The 8,123-nt window shown below is 39.8% G+C and overlaps 1 long non-coding RNA gene and 1 pseudogene across 2 annotated transcripts; one reads left to right on the forward strand and one right to left on the reverse strand.

Annotated features, from left to right (window-relative positions):
- The first annotated feature begins 290 nt into the window (after nt 1-290).
- On the forward strand, nt 291-7,317 carry LOC132056063 (O-fucosyltransferase 37-like; annotated as a pseudogene).
- On the reverse strand, nt 1,414-6,000 carry LOC132056064 (uncharacterized). 2 transcript variants are annotated; one of them, XR_009414711.1, is made up of 3 exons: nt 5,702-6,000; nt 5,373-5,434; nt 1,414-1,667 (listed from the first exon to the last, which is right to left on the reverse strand). It is a non-coding gene; the product is annotated as an uncharacterized LOC132056064 (long non-coding RNA). The 2 variants fall into 2 exon arrangements; XR_009414712.1 differs by lacking the exon at nt 1,414-1,667 and adding an exon at nt 4,640-4,685.
- Nucleotides 7,318-8,123: the final 806 nt, after the last annotated feature.

Below are 8,123 nucleotides of genomic sequence, written 5' to 3' on the forward strand. Positions count from 1 at the left end.
ACCCTCTAATGGCCACAGACAATTGTAGTATGTGGAATTGGCTTAAATTAACAAAAAAAAAACAAAAAACTAAATTCCTTGATACATATACATAATTTGGTCAGAAGCTATTGATTATCAGTAAGCCATATATACAACAAAGCTTGATCCGCCTCTATCTGTTTTCATTATTTCTCACCCTTGCCCTCTTCGAGTGAAGTGAAAGGTCTACAATATCCAATAAGTAGAAGTAAGAGGGATCTCTCTGCAATTTGCAACTATTTTAGGGAAATAGTTATACAGAGGAAAACTGCAATATAGAGTTGTTCAAGTTGTGGCTGGAAAGGAAGAAAAGAATCTTGTAACTAACTTAACTGATTCGTCCCTTCATCAGCTCGGGATACATTTGCAACCGGAAAGTATTTCATCGTTTTCTCTCTAGAAAACCATCTTCCACTGAATACATAGAGAATCTTGATCTTCAATGGCCAGAACAAGAAATTCCAAGAGCCCATTCATCTCTCTGAACCCATCATTTTTCACTATTTACTCTCACTACCCCCATTCAATTCTCTCCATTACTCTCCCCATTTCTCGCTCTTTGTTTCATCTCTCTGCTCATTTCCCTCGCTTTCTTTGGGATTTTGCTAACCACATTCACAACCATTTTCCAAAATCAATTTCATGCCCCGAGACTTCTTCTTCTTCTTCTCTGTTCATAGCCTCTGTTTTGGCTGTTAAACCAGATAATAAAGGTTACATGCCTTGTTTGGATTTCAGTCTCAAGTATTGAAAAGCCTCTGCAAAGATTTCTAAAGAGAAGAGGAAATTTTTGGTTGTTGTGGTTTCGGGAGGATTGAACCAAAGAAAGAAACTAGATTGTTGATGCAGTTGTTATAGCAAGAATTCTTCAAGCTTCTCTTGTTGTTCCTGTTCTTCAAGTGAATCACATTTGGGGAGATGATAGGTAACTTTAGTATTTTTTTCACTTCAAGATTTGTTATTTCATTGATCTATATTTGGCTGTATGCAGTGAATTTTCGGATATTTTCGATGTTGAGCATTTCAAGAAGACTTTGAAAGCTGATGTTCGAATCGTGGCTTCTTTGTCATCGACACATTTTGTTTCTAAGCAGACCATCAACCGTGAACTTCCTTTTCATGTATCGCCACTCTGGCTTAGAGCCAGATTTCTCAAGCAAGTAAGAAAAACGAACCGTTCCTTTTGCTGTACTGTCATGACCCGCCTACCTAGGTCATGACCGGCGCTCAGTTAGCCTAAGCCAACTGAACAAGCCTGAATCACTTCTTGTTAGTAAAAATTTCGGCAGAGTTTCCTCTGCACCGGGAGGAAATCCAAAAATCAAAACCTCAACACCAAAATGATCCAACGAACTACAATACCAACATATTAAGTGTCATGAGCACGAATCCCAAGCCATAGGCTTCCGCAAAACTTATAAGTCCCAAGCTATACTTTACTAACACAAGCCAAAATAAGATATACAAGGCCGACTTAAGGAGCAAAACTCTAGGATTAGAAAGAAAGAAAGAAAAAAAAAAACTAATATACTATAGTAGTTAGCAACATGGTTGCCCTCGCGAAACAAGTGCGGGGCTTACTGGATTCGTTGTCAGCTCTGTTTATCGCTCCGTCTGAGTCAGAATGTCACCTTCGGCTAAATTATCTATAGGAAAATAGAACAAGGGAGTGGGGTCAGTCACACCGACTGAGTGAGTAATAATATCAACCATAGCGTTTTATTCCGAACAAGCATGTGTATAAGAAATCATGCAACATATAATTGGCGATAATCTATGCATAACCTCATGGACCCATCCTTTTTCTTCACAAACAAGACTGGTGCACCCCATGGCGAAGTACTTGGTCTAATAAATCCCTTCTTTTTAAGGTCGTCCAACTGTTCCTTCAATTAAGTTGCTATTCGATACGGAGGTATCGATACGGGGAACGTCCCTGTGCACTAGATCTATGCCAAAATCAATTTCTCCAACGAGAGGTAACCCGGACAGATCTTCCGGGAACACGTCCTGGAAATTCTCTAACCACAGAATGGTCTAATTTTGGTACAGTAGGCTTTGTATCCTTGACATGTGCCAAGAAGCCCTGGCAACCTTTGCTTAGTATCTGTTTTGGACCGATGAATGAAATCAGTTGATTGGGAGGTGATCCTTGCTCGCATTGTACAACAAAACTTGGCTCACCCGGTACGTTGAAGTGGACCGTTTTAGAGTAGCAATCAACGGTTGCGTGACATGAAGCTAACCAGTCCATACCCATGATCACATCAAAATCTACCATGTCTAACTCATACAAGTTCTGTTAACGTGTCTTTCCCCTCAACACCGAGTTGACAAGAGTGATATACTTGCTTAACTAGTAAGGATTCCCCAACCGGTGTGGCAACCACAAAAGGGTTTGTCAACAACTCTGGTGGTCTATCAAATCTTATTGCAAAATATAACGATACGTATGAATAGTTAGACCCAGGATCCATTAAAGCCAAAGTATCAAATGAACACACCGAAAGTATACCTGTAATTATCGGGTTATACGTCAAAATTTTTCTTTTCCGCAATTAGTTAACACATACGGATAGGTCATTTTCAGATTACTTAGATAACTTCCTTAAGTGAGCAGGTTAATAGTGTACCTGTGACAACCGCATTTGAAGCCTCAGCATCCTGCCTCGTCAGGGCAAACACTCGGGATTGACCTCTCCCGACCGCTCTTGGCCCTCCATCGTTAGTACTTTTGTTCCCGGCGCCTCTTCCTGCTGGCCTGGAATTTTCCCCGACGCGTATGCATTAGAACTTGGTGGTGTTCCATGAGTCAGTGTCGATGCCTGACTAGATCCTCTGTTGCGGGCAATCTCTCTCGAAATGTCCCATCCGCCCACATCTAAGGCGCACCGATGTCCTTCCAACATTGGCCTGAGTGAGCTTTGCGGCAACTAGAGCAGGTAACTGTAGTGTTGCTGGCTTGTCCATTTGATGTTGAATCTCTATGGCTCTGTCTAGAGGTGGAAGCATTATTAGATGATTGGACAACGACGTACCTCCCTCCGTGCGGTCCTCGGTTGGCCCTGGGATCCTGAGCCTCGACTTGTACCAATACTCGTTCCGAAAGACCCTGTAATCCTTGCTCTCTTATCCTGTGCTTTTGTTGTCCTCTCGTCTCTCCATCTAGTCTCTACTTCTCTCGCCACGTCCACTGCTTGCGAGTAAGTTATATCTCCCTTGTCAAGTATGATGCCAACGGTTTGAACGGTGGGGTCAATTAGACCGCGAATGAACCTCTTAGCTCGCATAGAGTCATTCATCACATATTGCGCAAGTCAGGACAACCGAGTGAACTGGATATTATATTCGTTCACTGACATTTGTGGGGTCTGCCTTAATCCCTCAAACTGTATCGCCAGAGCATCCCTTAGGCTCATAGGTAGAAATCGATCAATCAATGCATTAGTGAACTCCTTCCAGGTCAAAGGACGTGAGTTAGGTGGCCGCCCTGCCTTAAGAGATTTAAACCGCCTTCGCCTATATCCTGCAAACAATATGCAGCCAACTCAACCGATCTTGTACTGGAACATTCAAGCGCATCTAATGCTTTCTGAATACCATCCAAAAAACAGCAAGGGGTCTTTAGTCTCACTAGCCCCCGTAAACACCGGAGGTTTCATATCCAGAAACTCTCGAATGGACCTGCGGAGCGGTTCATCGGGTTGGTTATATCCATTATACCCTCCGGCATCATACCGCTCGAGGTCGTGTCCGGATCCTTTCTACCAAACTCTCCATCGCCCGCCGAAACATTGCCTATCGTGTCGCGCAGCAGTACCGACTCGAGGTTGCGACGGAGGTGTCTCTTCGGGGCCTTCTTCGAATCGGGTCGATCGTACGCCTAGCCGATAGGCCCCGACCTCTCCTTCGACCCCATCTTAAGTTTGGTGGAAGCATAACTCTATCTGCCATCTGTAATCATATCAAGGGTGTTAGATCCTAACTTGGCTCTAGACCGCTTATAACATTTTCAGATCCTAACTTGGCTCTAGACCGCTTATAACATTTTCAGATTTAACAAAGAATGAGAAAAGACAAGTCCTACTCGATTTCTGCGGGGTCCCGATCGTGCATATGGTGCACAACATATACACAATTAAGTCTCCGCTAAACCGGTGCTCCTTAAGTCATATCCTAAACCTGGCTCTGATACCAACTTTGTCACGACCCGCCCACCTAGGTCATGACCGGCGCTCAGTTAGCCTAAGCCAACTGAACAAGCCTAAATCACTTCTTGTTAGTAAAAATTTCGGCAGAGTTTCCTCTGCACCGGGAGGAAATCCAAAAAATCAAAACCTGTCAACACCAAGAAATGATCCAACGAACTACAATACCAACATATTGAGTGTCATAGAGCATCGTAATCCCAAGCCACAGTTTCCGCAAAACTTATAAGTCCCAAGCTATACTTTACTAACACAAGCCAAAATAAGATATATACAAGGCCGACTTAAGGAGCAAAACTCTAGGATTAGAAAGAAAAGAAAGAAAAAAAAAAAAAACTAATATACTATAGTAGTTAGCAACATGGTTGCCCTCGCGAAACAAGTGCGGGGCTTCGGATTCGTTGTCGCCCGTCTATCGCTCCGTCTGAGTCAGAATGTCACCTTCGGCTAAATTATCTATAGGAAAATAGAACAAGGGAGTGGGGTCAGTCACACCGACTGAGTGAGTAATAATATCAACCATAGCGTTTTATTCCGGACAAGCATGTGTATAAGAAATCATGCAACATACAAAATCATCAAAAGATATCTCCTTTAAACCAACAGAACAATGCATCTATGAAAACTATGTTTAAACTATTAAATAATCACATTCTTATTTATTGGGAGGTCCCTATGCCAGTATCGAAATATACATTCTGACGCTATGGATTTACCATAGCCATCTGACTACCCCGTCAGCTAGGTTCCCTTCTGAGGGCCTTTGTACAATACGAGTTCACTTACAAGGTGCACCAGGTCTAACGATCCCGACGTTAGATAACGGCGATTCTGGCAATAGTTTTTCCGAAAGTTCCTTTTTCATAATACAAATGGATTCTTTCCGTGTCAAGAATTTAAATCCAACAGTATATATCAACTCATCTTGATCAAAAGGAAGAATTTATAACAACTCATAAATGGCATAGTTCAAGAACATCCGGTGTGTGGAAGTGAATCGATGTGTTTTTATATACAAGGCCATGTTGTTGCTTGTCCGCTTGCAAATAATCTCTTTCGTTAGACGACCAATTCCATGCAAGAAAACGACTTTAAAACATGCTACAAAAAAAGAAAAGCAACTATGAAGGAATTATCACTCACTGTACTCTTGCTGAGTAACTCCAATTCGCTTCCGGCAATTGTCCCCTTGAAGTATCAGTTATCTAAAATATATAAAGCAATATTCGAGTCACATATGGGCTTATCAGATGCTAATTTGCCCCAGTTAAGCACTGCTCATCAGGATACTAAAGTTTGATTTCTAGCTACTGCTATTCTCTGTCTGGCTTGAGCATACCAACAACAGGTTTTCAGTTTTATTCCCCAAATTTAGAACTCTAGAAGAGAATTTCAATTTATTTAATTCTAAATCTTAGTTGTTATTGCTCCCTACCCAACAAAAGGATGAATTTAGTGATGAAAGAACTTACTTGCAAAGTCAAGAATGGAGAAACTAGTTGGATCTTGAATTTTTCTTATCTGGTTCTAAGTCTCTAGCTCCTTTTCTTCACTTCCTTTCCCTGTAGCTCTTGTTTTTTTTTATTCTTATTGGAACTATGCTGATACTTCTCTCCCTTTTTATTCTTTTATTGTTATTTTTTTTTTTTTTTTTAAGTTATCAAGTAGGTTCTAGAGAAGTAATTAATAAATAGCTTATGATTGAAGTAGTATGGGCCAAGACTTAATACCTAAGTAACTTAGATGGGCCAAGGCCCAATATTTCAGATTGTTATATGTACTAATTGAGTTAACTGCCTAGAGAATTGGTTAAAATGGATGAATTTTACATATAGCTCATAGTAGATTACTGTAAAAAGAAGCTAGCCAAGAAAACTTTCTCCTATTTCAATCAATTAAGAAATTGTCCAAATGAAATGATCTTCTATTTGAAACCAAACACATAAAAATGTTGAATTGTCATAACTTTGTGTTACATTTTCATTTTAATGGCTAAACCAAGAAGGTCTGCTTATATTGAAAGGGTTAGATTCTAAGCTCTCCAAGAATCTTCCACCTGACCAGCAGAAGCTGAAATGCAAGGTAATACAAAGAAACTAAGCTAACTATTTGATAAGATATCACTGTTTTTTCCTGTTGTAACTTGAACAGGTTGCATTCCATGCACTAAGATTTGCAACTCCAATTAGGGAGTTAGGCTATCAGATAGCTAGAAGAATGTGGATTAAAGGTCCTTATGTCGCGATCCATCTCAGGTTAGAGAAGGATGCTTGGATCAGAACCGGATGTCTTACCGGTTTAGGCGTCCAATATGACAGAATTATAAGTAGGGAAAGGGCATCTCATCCTGAATACCTCACAGGCAAGTTGAACATGACTCATGCACAACGACGACTTGCTGGAATGTGTCCATTAAATGCATCAGAAATGGCTAGGTAAAATCATTAACGTCCTTGAACATATCTTTTCTTTAGGAAACAAAGGACTTAAAATCATTCTCAAATGGGGAATTTTGTTGCAGATTTCTGAAGGGTTTAGGAGCGCCAAGCAGTGCTTGTATATATGTTGCTGGAGGAGAACCCTTTGGAGGCACACAAGCTATGCAGCCTCTACAAAAGGAGTTCCCAAATTTAGTGACAAAGCATACATTGCAATGAAACAGAGAGCTCACTCCATACTTGGAAAAATCTTCAACTTTGGCAGCTATCGACTATATTGTGTCGCTGAGCAGTGATGTTTTCATTAATTCCCATGGAGGTAACATGGGCCGAGCTCTCGAGGTATTAGTCGGTCAAAATCCTAGTTAAAGCAATAATGAACTTGTTTATTAACATTGTAGAATGCTGATTGTATTTTGTTGAATTTTGGTGGTCAGGGACATAGGGCATATGTAGGACACTGAAAGTACATAAAGCCAAACAAGAGAATGATGCTGCCATTCTCTGAAGATTCATCAGTTGGTGAGAATGAATTCAAAATGATAATGAAGAAACTGCATAGCAAAAGTCAGGGGCAGCCTGAGCCAAGGACTAACGAGATTGACAGAGATGTTGCACACCCTGTCCCTGCGTGCATGTGTAAACAATAATAATAGACTTATTTCTGTGATCAACAAGTTAAATCAATGAGCCTAAGTTTTTGTATGCAAAATATTCGTACCATGAGCTTGTTTCAGAGTTGAATCTTTCCTGTTTACTAAGCTGAGAAAAAAAAAAAAAGGATCAGTTCTGTGGTAAGTTCAAAAAAGCAATGTGGGAAGTGGGAACCTGCAGTATCATAGATTAAAACAAAGTGTATGAGAAAGTAAAACTTAGCGTAACAACTTCTAAGAGCATATATGCCTATTGCCTACCTATAGTGGCACATATGCTTAATAAAGTGTGCTCTTTTCCATTTAATCTTTACCACAATCACATTGTACTAACTATAGCAAAATGCATATATTCTTCATGAAAGAAGAATTAGCAAATAGAAATGAAATGACTCTTAAAGTGTTGATCTTTCACTCAAAATAATACTATATGAAACTGAAAGTTAGATATGTGTTCTTACACCAAGTATTTTAATTTTTCTTTATGCACAGAAGTAGCACAATAATAGTTTACTGTTTTCTTATATTATCTAAACAATTAATAATTGATAAGAGTTAAAACATCAGTAATTCGAGGATTCATATATGTCTAGAGGGGATTTGATCTGTTGATGACAAACCTAGGAAAATAGATTTGGAAAAATGCCCAGCTTAATTTCCCTCTAACATTTTGACCTTTGTATGACCGAAAATTATATCGAAAATTCCTTTGAGAGAATACTTCCAAAGAAAATACCATAACAGCTCTTAAAAATAGCTACTGTTAAAAGACAATCATGTATTATGAGAATTCTTCAGCAACT

This window comes from Lycium ferocissimum, chromosome 5 (assembly GCF_029784015.1).
Source record: "Lycium ferocissimum isolate CSIRO_LF1 chromosome 5, AGI_CSIRO_Lferr_CH_V1, whole genome shotgun sequence".
NCBI classification, from domain to species: Eukaryota; Viridiplantae; Streptophyta; class Magnoliopsida; order Solanales; family Solanaceae; genus Lycium; species Lycium ferocissimum.